Below are 18,719 nucleotides of genomic sequence, written 5' to 3' on the forward strand. Positions count from 1 at the left end.
AAACAAAATGGATGTGAGGAGGTGAGCCAACAAGAAATGAGGTGTTGGCAAAATGGTGCAGGTAGGTCTCTCGTGATGGTATGCAGGGAGCGGGGGCCAACAAGAAGGGTAATATTGCCAGAAACAGTGCAGGATTCGGCATGGAACCTCAGAAAAGAAGCCACGCGCTGGCTTCTAACACGAACACAGCTTTCAATCAATCAATCAATCAATCAATCAGAGTACTTGTAGAGTGCGCTACTTACCCGTTAGGGTCTCAAGGCGCTATGGGGAGGGGGGGGGGGGGGGGGGGAGGGTGCTGCTACTGCTCGAAGAGCCAGGTCTTGAGGAGTCTTTTGAAGGCGAGTAGGTTTTGGGTCTGTCATATGTGGGTAGGGAGGGTGTTCCAGGTCTTGGCGGAGAGGTAGGAGAAGGATCTGCTGCTGGAGGTTGTTCGTTGGACGTGGGGGACAGTGGCGAGTGCGAGGCTGGCGGAGCGGAGCTGGCGGGTGGGGGTGTAGGAGCTGAGTCTGCTGCTCAGGTAGGCTGTCCGGCGTTGTGGAGTGCTTTGTGTGCATGGGTGAGGAGCTTGAAGGTGATCCTCTTGTCGACGGGGAGCCAGTGTAGGTCTCTCAGGCGGGGGGGTGATGCGGCGGGGGACGTTGACGATCAGTCGGGTGGAGGCGTTTTGGATGCGTTGTAGTCGTCGTAGGTGTTTGGCTGGGATCCCTGCGAAGAGTGGGTTGCCGTAGTCCAGTCTGCTGCTGACGAGGGCCTGTGTAACCGTTTTTCATGTTTCGATCGGGATCCACTTGTAGATCCTGCGGAGCATGCGGAGGGTGTTTTAGCAGGAGGAGGAGACAGCGTTGACCTGCTTAGACATGGAGAGGGAGGAGTCGAGGATGACTCCTAGGTTGCGTGCATGGTCGATGGGTGTTGGTGCTGTTCCCAGTGTGTTCGGCCACCAGGACTCATCCCAGGCTGATGGGGTGGGTCCGAGGAGGAGGACCTCCGTCTTGTCCGAGTTTAGCTTCAGACGGCTGCTCCTCATCCAGTCGGCGACGGCCTTCATTCCCTCGTGAAGGTTTGTTTTGGTGGTGTGTGGGTCCTTGGTGAGGGAGAGGATGAGCTGGGTGTCGTCGGCGTAGGAGATGATGTTGAGATCGTGATGGCGGGCCACTTGTGCGAGGGGGGGCCAAGTAGATGTTGAACAGAGTCGGCTGAGGGATGAGCCCTGGGGGACGCCGTAGATGATGTCGGTGGCTTCGGATTGGAAGGGTGGGAGGCAGACGCTCTGGGTTCTGCCGGAGAGGAAGGACGTGGTCCAGTCAAGGGCCTTCTCTTAGATTCCGGCTTCTAGCAGGGGTGTCTTTAGAGTGCGATGGCAGACCGCGGCGAAGGCGGCCGACAGGTCCAGGAGGATGAGGGCTGATATTTTGCTGTTGTCTAGTTGGCGCCTGATGTCATCTGTGGCGGCGATGAGGGCTGTCTTGGTGCTGTGGTTTCGTCTGAATCCGGATTGGGGTGGGTCCAGGATGTTGTTGTCTTCCAGGTGGCGGGCCAGTTGCTTGTTGACGATTTTTTCGAGGACATTTGCCGGGAACGGGAGCAGGGAGATGGGCCGGAAGTTCTTGAGGTCCTTGGTGTCCGCCTTGAGCTTCTTGAGGAGGGCGTTGATTTCGGCGTGCTTCCAGCTTTCCGGGAATGTCACTGTTTCGAAGGAGATGTTGATGACCTTCCGTAGTTGGGGTGCGATGGCTGCGTCTGCTTTGTTGAATACGTAGTGTGAGCACGGGTCTGACGGAGACCCTGAGTGGATGGAGTTCATGACCTTGCGTGTCTCTTCGTCGTTGACGTTGGACCAGGAGGTCAGGCGGATGGCGCTGGTGCTGTTAACAGGGGAGGTGGAGTTTGGCGTAGTCGGGGCGGTTGTAGTGTTGAAGCTGTCGTGGATGTCAGCGATCTTGCGATGGAAGAAGATGGCTAGTGAGTCACACAGTTCTTGCGAGTGCGGGATGTCGTTGGTGTTGGCGCTGGGGTTGGAGAGTTCCTTTACGATGCTGAAGAGCTCTTTGCTGTCGTGTGCGTTGTTATCCAGGCAGTCTTTGAAGGAGGATCTCTTGGCTAGTCTGATGAGGTGGTGATGTCTGCAGGTGGCGTCCTTGTGGGCTGCGTGGTTGTTCGGTGTGCATTCGTGGAGCCATATTTTCTCCAGTTTCCGGCATGCTCGTTTGGAGGTCTGGAGTTCGTCGGTGAACCAGGTGTCTCTCTTGCTGGCGTGGCTGTTGGAGGGTTTCTTGAGCGGGGCAAGGGTGTTGGCGCAGTCGTCGATCCATTGTCTGAGGTTGCGGGCTGCGGTGTCTGGGTTGGTGGGGTCGGTGGGTGGGTTCTGGGCGAGGGTGGTGATCAGCTAGTCTTCGGTGACTTTGCCCCAGCTTTAAACTGTGCTGCTTCTGTGATGAGTGCCAATTCACACATGAGCCCGCAATCTCATGAGGCCCACACAGCAACTTGGCACTCAAACGGAAGGACTACTTAAGTAGTCCTTCCTTCAGGAATATGCTCCAACTCGCACACCACACATGTACAGGTTGGGCGAATCCGAACAATTGCGACTGTAAAAATGCTTTTCCAAATGTACAATATGCAAAAGTGCAATTTGGTTACTTGTTACTGAATCACATTTTGCATTTGCGATGCAGTATTTGGAATCAATCAATCAGGATTCTTATAAAGCGCGACTACTCACCCATGAGGGTCTTGAGGCGCTGAGTGGAGGGTGGGCGTGCATCTGCGGTCAAGTCGAAGAGCAATGTCTATAGGTCCTTCCTGAATTGCGGCAGCAATGGTGATTGCCTCAGGTGCTTAGGGAGGGAGTTCCAGGTCTTTGCAGTGAGGTAGGAGAAGTATCTTCCTCCTGCCATAGTCTTGCGGATCCGTGGGAGGGTGGCAGTGGCCAGTTGGTCAAAGCGGAGATGTCTGGTGGGAGTGTAGAAGGAGAGGCGGTGGTTGAGGTATGCAGGTTCGGCGTTGGGAAGGGCTTTGTTGGTGTGTGTGAGGAGCTTGAAGGTGATTCTTTTGTTGTAAGGTAGCCAATGAAGGCCTCTCAGGTGTCCGTTGATGTGGCTGTGGTGTGGTATGTTCAGGATGAGTCTGGCGTAGGCGTTCTGGATGTTCTGCAGTTTCTTTTGGAGCTTCTGGGTGGTGCCGGTGTAAAGTGTGTTGCCGTAGTCCAGTCTGCTTCTGACGAGCGCATGGTTGACCATTTTCCTGGACTCGCTAGACATCCACTTGAAGATGTTACAAAGCAGACGGAGCGTGTGGAAGCCGCAGGATGAAATGGCGTTGAATTGGTGGTTCAATAAGAGCGAGGAGTCCAGGATGATGCCACGGTTTTGTGCATGTTCCGTGGATGTGGGGAAGTTCCGAGTGCTGCGGGTCAGAAGGAGTCATCCCAGGTGGAGGGGTTGGAAGTGGAAACCAGGATGAGGACTTCAGTCTTTTCTGAGTTGAGCTTGAGGCAGCTGTAAATCAATCCAGGTGGCAATTGCCTTCATACCGTTGTGGAAGTTGCTCTTGGCTGCTGTGAGTTCATCTGTGATGGAGAGGATTAGCTGAGTATCGTCGGCATAGGAGACAATGTTTAGTCCATTGCTTCTGACGATGGCTGCCAGCAGGGCCCTGTAGATATTGAAGAGGGTGGGGCCCAGGGAGGATGCCTGAGGCACTCCGCCGCAGCTGATTTATGTTGGTCCTGAGTTGAACGGTGAAAGTTTGACTCTCTGTGTTCGGCCGGTGAGTAAGGAACAAATCCATTCTAGGGCTTTAACACAGATGCTGGCGTCATAGAGTCTGGCGCAGAGGGTGTGGGGGAGACGGTGTTGAAGATGACTGAGAGGTCCAGGAGGAAGAGGGCAGCAGTTTCACCTCAGCTGAGGAGGGTGTGGATGTCGCCTGTTGCAGCGAGGATAGCGGTCTCGATGCCGTGTTTGCTTCTGAAGCTCAGTTGGGAGAGGTCTTGGATGTGGTTTGTTTTGATGAACTCGAATAGTTGGGTGTTGATGGCTTTCTCTGTGACTTTGGCTGGTAAGGGGAGCAGAGAGATGGGTCTGTAGTTCTTGAGGTTTGAGGTCTGTTGGGTCAGCAGAGGGTTTCTTCAGCAGGGGTTGAACTCTGCGTGCTTCCAGCCTTCCAGGAAAGTGGCTGACTCGATGGAGGTGTTGATGGTGCTGCAGAGTTCGGGTGCACAGGAGGTGCCGGCTCTGTTGAAGATGTGGTGAGGGCAGGAGACCGAGGGGGCTTCGGATTGGATGCTCTTCATGATTCTGAGGGTGTTGGTGGTCCAGGTGAGGTTGGTCCAGGTCTACTGGGAACTGGAGCCATTGGGTGTTGTGGTAGCGGGTGGGGTCGGTGGGTTTTGGGTTGTGAAGCCGCCGTAGATCTCCTTGATCTTGCAGTGGAAGAAGGTGGCGAGGTTGTTGCAGAGGTCTTGAGAGCGGGTAATGCCTGCTGTCTCTGTGCTGGGTTTGGCAAATTCTTTGACCACGGCGAAGAGTTCTTTGCTGTTGTGTGCATTGGTGTTGATGCCTTCGTAGATGGCTGCTTTCTTTGTTGTTCTGATGAGGTGGTGGTGTGTGGTGACGGCGGTTTTGAAGGCAGCGTGGTCTGCCACGATCTTGCTGCTTCTTCGTCTTTTCTCATGCTGTCTGCAGGTGTATCTGGACTCTTGGAGGGCAGGGAAGAACCAGCTGGCTTTCTTTGAGAGCTGCTTGCCTGATAGTTTTCTGAGGGGAGCCAGTGTGTAGGCTTAGTCGGAGATCCAGTGGCAGAAGGTGCGTGTTTCGGGCGTCCATTCCAAATACCGAATTGGTATGGTATGTATTACTATTTAGCGAGTGAATTCCGGTTGCAAAACAGTAACACTTTACCACCAGTTTAAAACGGGAGGTAACCCATTCTCAAAGTGGAAGGGGTCCCAAAGGGACTCCTTCCCTTTTAAGAATGTAAATAATAATATATTTTAAGAGCACGCAGTAGTCCACTCCCACTTATCATTCCCTATTCTCAAAAACTGAAACTTCAAGGTTTCATTTTTGTTCTTTTTAAACACATCTTGTTTTCCTTTAAGGAAAATTACTGCATTAAAACAAATTGCTTTATTAAAAAGCAAACACAGATATGGTGGTCTTTTGACCTCAGCAGGCCACCCTTCCTGATGTCTGTGATTCCAAATGGGTCTCAAACTGCGGCCTAACTCATTAATATTCATGAGTTAGGTCTATTTATGACCCACAAGGAATACCTAAATGAAACTCAATGAGTTTCATACATTGGGAATCCCGATTTCCTAATTGCAGTTCAGATAAAATCCCAATTTGGAAATCTGTATTCCTTATATTTGTTCATTTGGCCCTAATTCTTTACTTTTAGATTCCGGTAAAGGAGGTGGGGTGGATACTGTACGTTTTGGCGGCATGATCTGGAAGTGTTCCTTTGAGTGACTGGGTGCTCTCAAAAGCTGCAATTATAGGAGGGAGGATTTTGCGCTGTGCAGAGTTTGCCTACAGGGTTGGACTGGCCTAGAGGGCATTCACTAAACAACAACAATGGTTCTGTTGGGGATCACAATTAAATCGAAGAATGTATTGAATCCAAAAATAAAACAATATATCCGATGAAGGATATATGAGGAAACAAACACTGACCACAATAGTAATAAAGGTACATTTTTTTGTATGAACCTTGTAGCGAATAAATTCACAATTCCTTGAGTAGCTGTCCAAAACATGCAAAACATATGGACTGGGTATACATCGGGTGAATGAGTCGTGACTGGTCACAGAGTGCTGTAAACAAATAAATGAAGTGACAAAATAATCATGCATATAGACGAAACATTACATCATGAGTATCCACTTTAAAATGTACTTGTCGCTAACGGATAAATAATTTCTTTGCTTCGTTGAGACGCTGTGTGGACAGATATGTTATGTTATGTTATGTTAACATTTTGATAAAGCGCAACAGCTGCCCCAGCAAAGAGGCGTCCTGGCGCTAAAGAACCAAACCAGAGCTGTACAAAGAGAAGAAGGGAGGCAGACAGGGAGTCCTAAGGAGAGGGGAAGAGATGGGTCTTAATAGCTTTCCGGAAGGCAGACAGGTTTTCCAGAGAGCGAATGTTCAGTGGCAAGGAATTCCAGAGCTTGGCTCCCAAAACCCTAAAGGAGCGGCCGCCGATTCGGCAAAGCTTTGTACGGGGTACAGTCAGAAGGAGCTGGCCTGATGAGAGCAAATTGCGTAGTGGCACGTAAGATGTTAGAAGCGGGCGCAAAAGTTCTAGACAGCCGAATTTGAGGATCTTGAATGCCATGATGAGGGTTTTGAACTGAATACGAGATTCAATGGGCAGCCAGTGCAGATTTCGGATGGTAGCTCGGACCGAGCATCTGCGGGGAAGACCAACCAAGGCTCTTGCCGCAGAGTTCTGCACGCGCTGCAATCGCGCTATCTCCACTTTGTTGGCGCCCAAAAGTAAGACATTGGCATAGTCTAAACAGGAGAGGATGGAGGATTGAAAAATGAGTTGGCGGACTTTAGAGTCAAAGAAACCGAGTATCGGGTTGAGGCTCCTCAGCAGGCCCACACAAGTAGCTGCCACTTTTTTTGTGTGGGTCTGGAAACTAAGCGAGGAGTCCATCCAGACGCCCAGATTTTTGACCAAAGTTTTAGGTGGTGGAATGGTGCCCAACGACGAGGGCCACCAGTGTTCATTCCAATAGCTGGAGTTCTTCCCGAGGAGCAGCACCTCTGTCTTGCCTGCATTAAGCTGCAGGCAGTTGTCCGTCATCCACTGGGCTACTGCCGCCTGGCCATCCCTAAATCTCGAGGCCGAAGTGGACGGGCCTTCGGTGAGAGTGATGACCAGCTGCGTGTCATCTGCATATGACACCAGCGTTAGGTCCCACTCTTTAGCCACTGCCGCAAGTGGCTGCACATATAGATTAAAAAGGGATGGGCTAAGTGCAGAGCCCTGAGGGACTCCTTGGCCGATGGAATGGGACTGGGAGAGAAACGGGGGAGCTGACACCCGGAAGGATCTGTCCCTCAGGAATGAGCGGAACCATTCCAGGGCAAGACCGGTAATCCCAACTGTCGCCAGACGATTTAACAGAATGTTATGAGAAACCGTATCAAAGGCTGCGCTGAGGTCTAGTAAGATCAGCGCAGCACTCTGACCGGCATCGAGGATTGTCCGGAGATGTTCAGTCGAGGACAGGAGGGCAGACTCAGTGCTGTGGCCCGGCCTGAACCCGTTTTGAGATGGGTCCAAGATGTTATTATGGTCCATATGTTGGGACAGAATGTTGTTTACAAGAGCCTCCGCAAGTTTAGACAGCCATGGGAGCAGCGAGATGGGTCTGAAGTTTTCCAGTTTGGAAGGGTCTAAGCAGAGTTTAGTTAGATCATCATATGAGATTTCTGGTATGAGCATCAGCGTGGTGCAATCGGTAGTGGAGTTAGTGGAGTTAGGCGGGTCAGAAGAGTGCTGTGGGAATGATCTGTAAATTTTTTGAACTTTTTCTACGAAAAAAATGGCAAGGTCCTCACACTGCTGCGCAGAGGTAATACTGGAGGCTAGGGTTCTGTTACTCTGCAGTTCTTGCACCAATTTAAAAATAACTTTGGGGGGGTTTGGGCTAGAGTTGATTGCTTCTGCGTAAAAGGAGGCGTGTGCAGAGCAAATAGCTTTATGATAAAGTTTTTGTTTGGCTAAATAAGATGCTTTATCCCTGTCACTGTAATCCTTTCTCCAGATTCGCTCTGCTTTTTTGCATTCTTTTCGCATGGATTTCAACGTATCATTGTACCATGGGTTGGAGGGGGAGCTGCACCCCTTAGTCCATTTGGCTGGGATGAGGGCATCTAGTCCTCTAGTAATCCAGTCCTGGTAGGCAGCGTATGTCATATCGATATCCATGCTTGCCTCTTACTGGAATTCTCCTAGAGTGGCGTGGAGGTCGCTGATTAAAAGTTTATGCCACGGCCTCTTTAGGCGTCGAGTTGGCTCGTCTTTGTTGAACGTTTCCCTAACCATCATGGTGATTTTGATTAGATAGTGGTCCATCCATCCCATAGGTTTGAGCACTTCTGTCCTAACCTCCGGGATGTTAGTGAAGACAGGGTCTAATACATGCCCAGCCGAGTGTGTGGCAGCTTGGATTAAGGAATTTAATTGTAAGGCTGCAAAATCAGCCAGGAGGTTTTTGATGGTAGGGTCTTGAGTCGAGTCAAAATGGAGGTTAAGATCTCCTAATATAGTGAAATTGGCCAAGCCCACCACTAAGGAGTTTGCCACCTCAAGGAGAGCTTCGATGAACTTTGGAGCAGGTCCAGGGGGTCGGTAGATGTAGAGCCCAGACAGGGCAAAGTGAGGGCCCGTTGTGATCTTGAATTGAGCACTTTTACAGCCCCAAATATCTTCCTTAGTGAAAGAGCAGCTATATTGTTTTTTATAGATGACTGCTATGCCACCGCCTCTAGCCTCTCTATTTAGAGTCTTCATTAAATAGCCCTCTGGCAACGTGAGGTTAGTTATACTAATCATGTCATCATGAAGCCAGGTTTCACATAGAAAGAGAATGTCAGGGGTCTCATCAAGTAGGAGAGTATTTACCTCAAAGTGATGTTTAACGAGGGACCTGACGTTCAGTTGGAGAACGGTGAGAGGGGTATAATTGGGCGAGCCTAATCTGATCCCAGATAGGCAGGGGCTGGGAGTAGCAAAATGACAGGACTTACATTGTAGGCATGTCTGTCCGAGGTGGCCTGATATCTCCTCACAGCTCTGGCCAGGGTTCAGGGCGACAAGAAGTTCCCTATCATAGTGGCGAAGATCCCGTAGAGCTTGGCCAGGGGGACAGGCGAGAGGCGATGTCTTGGCAATGACGGGCGTAGACGTGCTTGCCTTTGGCCCGCTGACGGCGCGCCCGCTGCGCGTCCGGAAGATGCACATGATTAATAAGAAGGGTGGGACGGCGATAGGCGGGGGGCGTGGCCTCGAGGAACGCCGGTAATGGCGGCAAGAAGTGTGTCAGATTCTCGAGTCCGCGGCAGCACTAAAATCCACTGCGCGAGCTGTTTAGGAACAAGCTTTTGTCCTGAGGATGTCAGGAGAAGAGTGAGATACATAAACAGAACGTCGACGTTTCGACCCTAGATAATTGCGCTGATTTGTGTGCATCTTTGGCGGGTCTTCATCACGACTAAAAGAAGGAGGAAGGTAGGACAGCCTTATTAGAGATGAGAATTTCTTCCGACGGGTCCTACAACATGGGGGTGGAGAGTATCAGCCGATAAACTCCATGGTCATGTATGGAGAAAGTATTTTTTGTTCCTTTGTCCACAATCTTCAGCACCAGCCGGTGGGAAGATCGTGAGAAGGGGTGCAGCCGTGGTGATCACTGGTAAAGCGGAGAGGGTGTCTTAATCCGTCCGTGCGTGTTGATGACTAGAGGGCATTTAGGCAGTGACCAATGTGCTGGTCCGATAGGTTAGTATGTGGGCCTTTTTGTTGCTGTTTTTGGGCCTGTTTTATGGTCTGCTGGGCTGGTTTTTAGGTCGAAACCTACTAGACAGCGCAGCAGTCTGGTTTGTTAATTACATATTGAGGACATTCGGAAAGCTTCTCTGGGGGTGCATTAAGACCACTGCTTATTATTGGCGTTGTGGTTTGTAACACATATTTGCTTGCTTTATATTTGCTGGCTTTATTTGTTTTAGGATGTCCAGATCGAGTTTGTTGCTTCTGTGGCCCATACTTTATTTACTGTATTCTTCCACAGCTCTCTTTCTCTAAACAGACCTTTACATCTTGCTCTTATCTTATCACAGTTTCTGTGCATTCAAAGACAGAGATCAAATGTCAGGCTTTGTCTGCCAAGGGAGCTTGGTGTTTACCTTTCTTTCTTTGACTACAAAGCAAGAGGATTTATGTGACAATCATCCTGGATTCTGGGGGTGTCCTGGAGAAAGGCTGTATGGTGTTATTTTTTCCTAGCACACAACAAATGTAAATGTCTATAAATGAACTGTGCAGATATTTCAGAATATATAAGAATTACCAAAGCACAAATAAAGCATATTTTTGGGTAATTCTGAAGTGTGGTGGAAACAAATATTTTAATATGATCAAAATAAATCAATGCACTAGGTGATGTAATTTCCACACATTGTTTGTGGGCTGTATAGTTTTATCAGTAAATCTTTATGTCTGTGCAAATGTAATCGTCATTCTAACTAAAAATGTGTTGTTTGTAATGGCAGAGTGCTACCATACCATGCATACTCTGCTTTAACGCACTCTACTTCACCCTACTCTACACCACTTCACCCCACTGCACACTACACTGCACCACTCCACACTACACCAGTACACTCTGCGTCACTTCACTCTACTCAGCATCACTCCCCTCAATGCCACTGTACTCTATGTATTTCTACTCTACTCTGCACCACTCCACTCAATGACAATGCAGTCTACGCCACTGCAGTCTACTCTGCTCTACTCCACTGCACTCTACTCTGCTCCACTCCACTTCACTCCACTGCACTCTACTCTGCACCACTCTACACTGCGCAACTCCAGTGTACGCCACTTCGCACTGTCTTTGCACTCTACTCTGCAGCAGTCCACTCTCCGTCTCTCTTCTCTACTCTGCACCAATATACTCTATGCCAATTAACTCTTCCCCATTCTACTATGCTCCCCTGCACTCATCACCATTGCACTGTACACCACTCCAGTCTAGTCCACTCCACTCTACTCAGCACCACTCCGCTCTATGCAACTCCACCTTATGCGACTCTACTCTGCAATATTGCACTCTATGCCAGTGCACTCTACTGAGTACCACTCCACTCTATGCTAGTGGACTCTAAGCCAATCCATTCTATGCCACTCTATACTACTCTGCACCACTGCACTCTTTTCTACACCACTGCACTCTACTGGGCACCATTCCACTCTACGCCACTGCACTCTACACCACTGCAATCTACAAACATAAGTATTTAGAAAGCGCATGTTCACCCAGAAGGGCATTTTGGCGCTGAATAACAGATGTTTATTGTTACCCAAATCAAATCAATTGCACTCATTGTATTGACCTCAGAAGAACGAAAGGCTGAGTGGACCCGCCTGGATTTGAACCTGGGACCATGAGGTCAAACACAGGCCCCTACTGAGATGAATTAGTCCACTAAGCCACCAGATGCTCCACCACTCCACTCTGTGCCACTCTACTCTACTCAGCACCACTCTACTCTACACCAGTGCACTCTACTCTGTAATGGTGTAGAGTGCATTGTCGTAGAATGCAGTAGATACTGCACTCTACAACAATGCACTCTACACCACTTACTCAAAACTAATGCACTTTACGCCAATCTGCTCTGCATCACTGCACTCTACGCCACTAAAGTCTACTCTCCAGCACCCTGCTCTACGCCTCTGCATGCTACCCCACTCTACACCATTGTTCTCTACGTCATCGCACTCTGCTCCATTCTATTTTATCCTGCACCACTGTACTCTATGCCACTGCACCCTACACCACTCTACTCTGCACCACTCTACGTCACTGCACTCTACGGCACTGCATTCTATGACACTCTACTCTGCAAGACTGCACTCTCCGCCACTGAACTCTCTGCCATTCTACTCTGCACCACTGCACTCTATGCGCCTGCACCCTATGACTCTCATCTGAGCATACCTGTCCCACTAGGGGTGACAAATGCAAAAAGAACAATTGATGGACAGAATGCAGAACAATGTCATACATTCACCCCAGTACAGAGATCTGGGCCGAAATCCATCGTTTTTTAGCTCACCATGCCATTCTAGTTTGGACCCAGCCATATGCAAATCAGTCTTGACCCTGCGCCCAATGGGAATAGTCCAGCCCGAACTGCCAGGCCAGGTCCTCCTTGGACTGGAAACAAGCATCCTAGGCGGACATTGGGCACAGTGCCTCCTCGTCTCCCCACTATGACTCCTTCCTCCCCTCTTTCCTACGAATTCTTGCAACATTGTTTTTGTGTCCTGTACCTTACTATGCTCTTGTAACTGATGTAACTTTTAACGCATCAATCCTAAATGTAAAGCGCTCTGATACCCTCTTGGGTTAAGTTTGCGCTATATAAAACCTTATAAATAAATAAATAAATATGCCACTGGTCTGTACTCCACACCATTCAACTCTACGCCACTATACTGCACTCTACGACACTGCAGTCTACGCCACTACATTTTATGCCACTCCCTATACAACGTGTCTTTACAATTTTAAAACTGCCCGATTTGCAAACATGGGCCACTTTTTCCCTCTCTGATTCGCAAATGAGGGCCACTTTTCTGTGGGTGCCTGAGCTTATTTTCTGACCTAGTCCGGAGCTGCCTGCCTATATGGTTTCCGGTGTGCTTTGAGTCTGAGGCGGTTGGAGGTAGCGGAGAGTTTTCTCCCCTCCCCCACCCCCTTCAGAGTTGTTTTCATTGTCATTAAACCAATTTGGTGTTTTCTTGACCCTCTTCCGTTTAGAAGAAATGGAAGCCAGTCTGTCCATAATGCTGGAGATCGCATCACTAAATCCAGGGCCGGACTGGGAACCAAAACCGGCCCTGGCAAAGTGCTCGGCAGCCCCCCCCCCCCCTCCGGGGGTTGGGGTGCCGACGAGCTCTCTGCCAGGGGCGGTTTTCGGCTGATTTTGTTACAGGGACGATTTTGCAGCTATCCTGCAAAAAAGGCCCCCAGGGGCGCAAAACCGTCCCCACCCTTGCGGCACACCGGGGGATTGCCCGGTGCCCGCTACGGCCAGTCCGGCCCTGACTATATCACTCCACTAAGTCTCTGGTTAGTGCAGGCAGCAGTATTTTTGGGTGGGAAACCGCTATGGCAGGCTTGATGAGCTTGCACCCAGATTTTCGGGGAGTGGGAACACTGAACTCAGCGGCGGCCAGCACAGGTAAGCGCGGCGGGGCAGGGCTGCGGCGTGTGGGGTGGGAGGTGTATAAGTTGACAGATGAGGTATAATTAAATAAATAAATACTACCCATTCCATCGTCTGTCGACTTCCCCCCCTGCCGCGCCCCATCACACCCCACCGCCCTTATTTGTGCCGGCCACAGCTGCTTAGAAGAACCCAATCAAATTGCAAAAGAATTAAATCAAGTAAAAAAAGATAAGTGTTAGGGTTCTCGTCAGGAGGCCATTGCACCTTGCTCTACCCATTGCCCCTGCCAGCGCTGCCATGGGCAGAACCAGCACAACCTCTAACCATCACACTCCTACAAGTGTGACATTTCCAACTATTCCTGGACTCCAAAGCTTTTAGAATGGCTTGGGCGGCAACTATTTGTCATGTTTTATGTATATTAAATTAATAAACAATTGTTGTTCTGCTCATCTCTAAATTAGTTGAACAGCGCCACCATGTTGCAGACTGTCATACGTACCGGTGTTGATAATTAAGGGTCGGTGTGGAGCACCAGTAACCACCGGCTCAAATTTGGCACTGGCAGAGAAGATAGGTGCGCAGGTGGAAAAGATGGTCGGATGGAGGTTAAAGGAGGGCGTGTGTTTTTGTGCGTTGTGGAGAGTGTACAGTATATCAATTCTGCGTCGCTCTGTACAGTGTGTGTAAGAAGGGTAAGGGTGTGGGGGCACTTTCAGTGGAGGGCTGAGAGTACTAGCATGCAGGGCTCTCCCATACATATCTTTTCTACGTGGTGTGTATATTTAGGGGCGACTGCAGGTGCAGGGATTGGGATGGCGGTGCTGCGCACACAAGTGTGAGGATGCTAGTAGTGCGGGTGCAGACGGTGCATGCCTGCTCTAGGGGACTGCTCTGTGCAGTGTGAGGGGTGCTGGTGCACGCAGTGCATGCCTGCTCTGGGTGCCTGCTCTGTGCAGTGTGAGGATGCTAGTAGTGCTGGTGCGGGCAGTGCATGCCTGCTCTAGGTGACTGCTCTGTGCAGTGTGAGGGGTGCTGGTGCAGGCAGTGCATGCCTGCTCTGGGTGCCTGCTCTGTGCAGTGCGAGGATGCAAGGGGTGCTGGTGCAGACAGTGCCTGCCTGCTCTGTGCAGTGAGAGGATGCGAGGGGTGCTGGTGCAGGCGGTGCATGCCTGCTCGGTGCAGTGAGAGGATGCGAGGGGTGCTGGTGCAGACAGTGCATGCCTGCTCTGTGCAGTGTGAGGATGCGAGGGGTGCTGGTGCAGGCGCTGCATGCCTGTGCCTGCTCTGGGTGCCTGCCTGCTCTGTGCAGTGAGAGGATGCGAGGGGTGCTGGTGCAGGCGGTGCATGCCTGCTTTAGGTGACTGCTCTGTGCAGTGTGAGGGGTGCTGGTGCAGGCAGTGCATGCCTGCTCTGTGCAGTGTGAGGATGCGAGGGGTGCTGGTGCAGGCGCTGCATGCCTGTGCCTGCTCTGGGTGCCTGCCTGCTCTGTGCAGTGAGAGGATGCGAGGGGTGCTGGTGCTGGCGCTGCATGCCTGTGCCTGCTCTGGGTGCCTGCCTGCTCTGTGCAGTGAGAGGATGCGAGGGGTGCTGGTGCAGGCGGTGCATGCCTGCTTTAGGTGACTGCTCTGTGCAGTGTGAGGGGTGCTGGTGCAGGCAGTGCATGCCTGCTCTGGGTGCCTGCTCTGGGTAGAGTAAGGATGCAAGGGGTGCTGGTGCAGGCGGTGCATGCCTGCTCGGTGCAGTGAGAGGATGCGAGGGGTGCTGGTGCAGACAGTGCATGCCTGCTCTGTGCAGTGTGAGGATGCGAGGGGTGCTGGTGCAGGCGCTGCATGCCTGTGCCTGCTCTGGGTGCCTGCCTGCTCTGTGCAGTGAGAGGATGCGAGGGGTGCTGGTGCAGGCGGTGCATGCCTGCTTTAGGTGACTGCTCTGTGCAGTGTGAGGGGTGCTGGTGCAGGCAGTGCATGCCTGCTCTGTGCAGTGTGAGGATGCGAGGGGTGCTGGTGCAGGCGCTGCATGCCTGTGCCTGCTCTGGGTGCCTGCCTGCTCTGTGCAGTGAGAGGATGCGAGGGGTGCTGGTGCTGGCGCTGCATGCCTGTGCCTGCTCTGGGTGCCTGCCTGCTCTGTGCAGTGAGAGGATGCGAGGGGTGCTGGTGCAGGCGGTGCATGCCTGCTTTAGGTGACTGCTCTGTGCAGTGTGAGGGGTGCTGGTGCAGGCAGTGCATGCCTGCTCTGGGTGCCTGCTCTGGGTAGAGTAAGGATGCAAGGGGTGCTGGTGCAGGCGGTGCATGCCTGCTCTAGGTGACTGCTCTGTGCAGTGTGAGGGGTGCTGGTGCAGGCAGTGCATGCCTGTGCCTGCTCTGGGTGGCTGTTCTGTGCAGTGTGTGGATGCGAGGGGTGCTGGTGCAGGCAGTGCATGCCTGCTCTGGGTGCCTGCTCTGTGCAGTGTGAGGATGCAAGGGGTGCTGGTGCAGGTGGTGCATGCCTGCTCTAGGTGACTGCTCTGTGCAGTGTGAGGGGTGCTGGTGCAGGCGGTGCATGCCTGCTCTGGGTGCCTGCTCTTGCAGTGTGAGGATGCGAAGGGTGCTGGTGCAGGCGCTGCATGCCTGTGCCTGCTCTGGGTGCCTGCTCTGTGCAGTGAGAGGATGCGAGGGGTGCTGGTGCAGGCAGTGCATGCCTGCTCTATGTGTCTGCTCTCTGCAGTGTGAAGATGCGAGGGGTGCTGGTGCAGGCGCTGCATGCCTGTGCCTGCTCTGGGTGCCTGCTCTGTGCAGTGAGAGGATGCGAGGGGTGCTGGTGCAGGCAGTGCATGCATGCTCTATGTGTCTGCTCTCTGCAGTGAGAGGATGCGAGGGATGCGGGTGCAGGCGGTGCATGCCTGTGCCTGCTCTGTGTGCCTGCTCTGTGTAGTGTGAGGATGCGAGGGGTGCTGGTGCAGGCGGTGCATGCCTGTGCCTGCTCTGGGTGCCTGCCTGCTCTGTGCAGTGTGAGGATGCGAGGGGTGCTGGTGCAGGCGGTGCATGCCTGCTCTGGGTGCCTGCTCTGTGTAGTGTGAGGATGCGAGGGGTGCGGGTGCAGACAGTGCATGCCTGTGCCCGCTCTGGGTGCCTGCTCTGTGTAGTGTGAGGATGCGAGGGGTGCTGGTGCAGGCAGGGCATGCCCGCTCTGGGTGCCTGCCTGCTCTGTGCAGTAAGAGGATGCGAGGGGTGCTGGTGCAGGCGTTGCATGCCTGTGCCCGCTCTGGGTGCCTGCTCTGTGCAGTGTGGGGATGCGAGGGGTGCTGGTGCAGGCGGTGCATGCCTGCTCTGGGTGCCTGCTCTGGGTAGTGTGAGGATGCGAGGGGTGCGGGTGCAGGCGGTGCATGCCTGTGCCCGCTCTGGGTGCCTGCTCTGTGCAGTGTGGGGATGCGAGGGGTGCGGGTGCAGGCGGTGCATGCCTGCTCTGGGTGCCTGCTCTGGGTAGTGTGAGGATGCGAGGGGTGCGGGTGCAGGCGGTGCATGCCTGTGCCCGCTCTGGGTGCCTGCTCTGTGCAGTGTGGGGATGCGAGGGGTGCGGGTGCAGGCGGTGCATGCCTGCGAGGGGTGCCTGCTCTGTGCAGTGTGAGGATGCGGGGGGTGCTGGTGCAGGCGGTGATGCCTGTGCCTGCGAGGGGTGCCTGCCTGCTCTGTGCAGTAAGAGGATGCGAGGGGTGCTGGTGCAGGCGCTGCATGCCAGTGCCTGCTCTGGGTGCCTGCCTGCTCTGTGCAGTGAGAGGATGCGAGGGGTGCTGGTGCAGGCGGTGCATGCCTGCTCTAGGTGACTGCTCTGTGCAGTGTGAGAGGTGCTGGTGCAGGCAGTGCATGCCTGCTCTGGGTGCCTGCTCTGTGTAGTGTAAGGATGCAAGGGGTGCTGGTGCAGGCGGTGCATGCCTGCTCTAGGTGACTGCTCTGTGCAGTGTGAGGGGTGCTGGTGCAGGCAGTGCATGCCTGTGCCTACTCTGGGTGGCTGCTCTGTGCAGTGTGAGGATGCGAGGGGTGCTGGTGCAGGCAGTGCATGCCTGCTCTGGGTGCCTGCTCTGTGCAGTGTGAGGATGCAAGGGGTGCTGGTGCAGGTGGTGCATGCCTGCTCTAGGTGACTGCTCTGTGCAGTGTGAGGGGTGCTGGTGCAGGCAGTGCATGCCCGCTCTGGGTGCCTGCCTGCTCTGTGCAGTAAGAGGATGCGAGGGGTGCTGGTGCAGGCGTTGCATGCCTGTGCCCGCTCTGGGTGCCTGCTCTGTGCAGTGTGGGGATGCGAGGGGTGCTGGTGCAGGCGGTGCATGCCTGCTCTGGGTGCCTGCTCTGGGTAGTGTGAGGATGCGAGGGGTGCGGGTGCAGGCGGTGCATGCCTGTGCCCGCTCTGGGTGCCTGCTCTGTGCAGTGTGGGGATGCGAGGGGTGCGGGTGCAGGCGGTGCATGCCTGCTCTGGGTAGTGTGAGGATGCGAGGGGTGCGGGTGCAGGCGGTGCATGCCTGTGCCCGCTCTGGGTGCCTGCTCTGTGCAGTGTGGGGATGCGAGGGGTGCGGGTGCAGGCGGTGCATGCCTGCTCTGGGTGCCTGCTCTGTGCAGTGTGAGGATGCGAGGGGTGCTGGTGCAGGCGGTGCATGCCTGTGCCTGCGAGGGGTGCCTGCCTGCTCTGTGCAGTGAGAGGATGCGAGGGGTGCTGGTGCAGGCGGTGCATGCCTGCTCTAGGTGACTGCTCTGTGCAGTGTGAGGGGTGCTGGTGCAGGCAGTGCATGCCTGCTCTGGGTGCCTGCTCTGTGTAGTGTAAGGATGCAAGGGGTGCTGGTGCAGGCGGTGCATGCCTGCTCTGGGTGCCTGCTCTGTGCAGTGTGAGGATGCAAGGGGTGCTGGTGCAGGTAGTGTATGCCTGCTCTGAGTGCCTGCCTGCTCTGTGCAGTGTGAGGATGCGAGGGGTGCTGGTGCAGGCGGTGCATGCCTGCTCTGGGTGCCTGCTCTGGGTAGTGTGAGGATGCGATGGGTGCTGGTGCAGGTGGTGCATGCCTGCTCTGGGTGCTTGCTCTGTGTAGTGTGAGGATGCGAGGGGTGCTGGTGCAGGCGGTGCATGCCTGCTCTGTGCAGTGAGAGGATGTGATGGGTGCTGGTGCAGGCGGTGCATGCCTGCTCTGGGTGCTTGCTCTGGTTAGTGTGAGGATGCGAGGGGTGCTGGTGCAGGTGGTGCATGCCTGCTCTGGGTGCTTGCTCTGTGTAGTGTGGAGATGCGAGGGGTGCTGGTGCAGGCGGCGCATGCCTGTGCCTGCTCTGGGTGCCTGATCTGTGCAGTGTGAGGATGCGAGGGGTGCTGGTGCAGGCGGTGCATGCCTGCGAGGGGTGCCTGCTCTGGGTAGTGTGAGGATGCGAGGGGTGCGGGTGCAGACGGTGCATGCCTGTGCCCGCTCTGGGTGCCTGCTCTGTGCAGTGAGAGGATGTGATGGGTGCTGGTGCAGGCGGTGCATGCCTGCTCTGGGTGCCTGCTCTGGGTAGTGTGAGGATGCGATGGGTGCTGGTGCAGGTGGTGCATGCCTGCTCTGGGTGCTTGCTCTGTGTAGTGTGAGGATGCGAGGGGTGCTGGTGCAGGCGGTGCATGCCTGCTCTGTGCAGTGAGAGGATGTGATGGGTGCTGGTGCAGGCGGTGCATGCCTGCTCTGGGTGCTTGCTCTGGTTAGTGTGAGGATGCGAGGGGTGCTGGTGCAGGTGGTGCATGCCTGCTCTGGG

Source organism: Lissotriton helveticus, chromosome 11 (genome assembly GCF_964261635.1).
Source record: "Lissotriton helveticus chromosome 11, aLisHel1.1, whole genome shotgun sequence".
NCBI classification, from domain to species: Eukaryota; Metazoa; Chordata; class Amphibia; order Caudata; family Salamandridae; genus Lissotriton; species Lissotriton helveticus.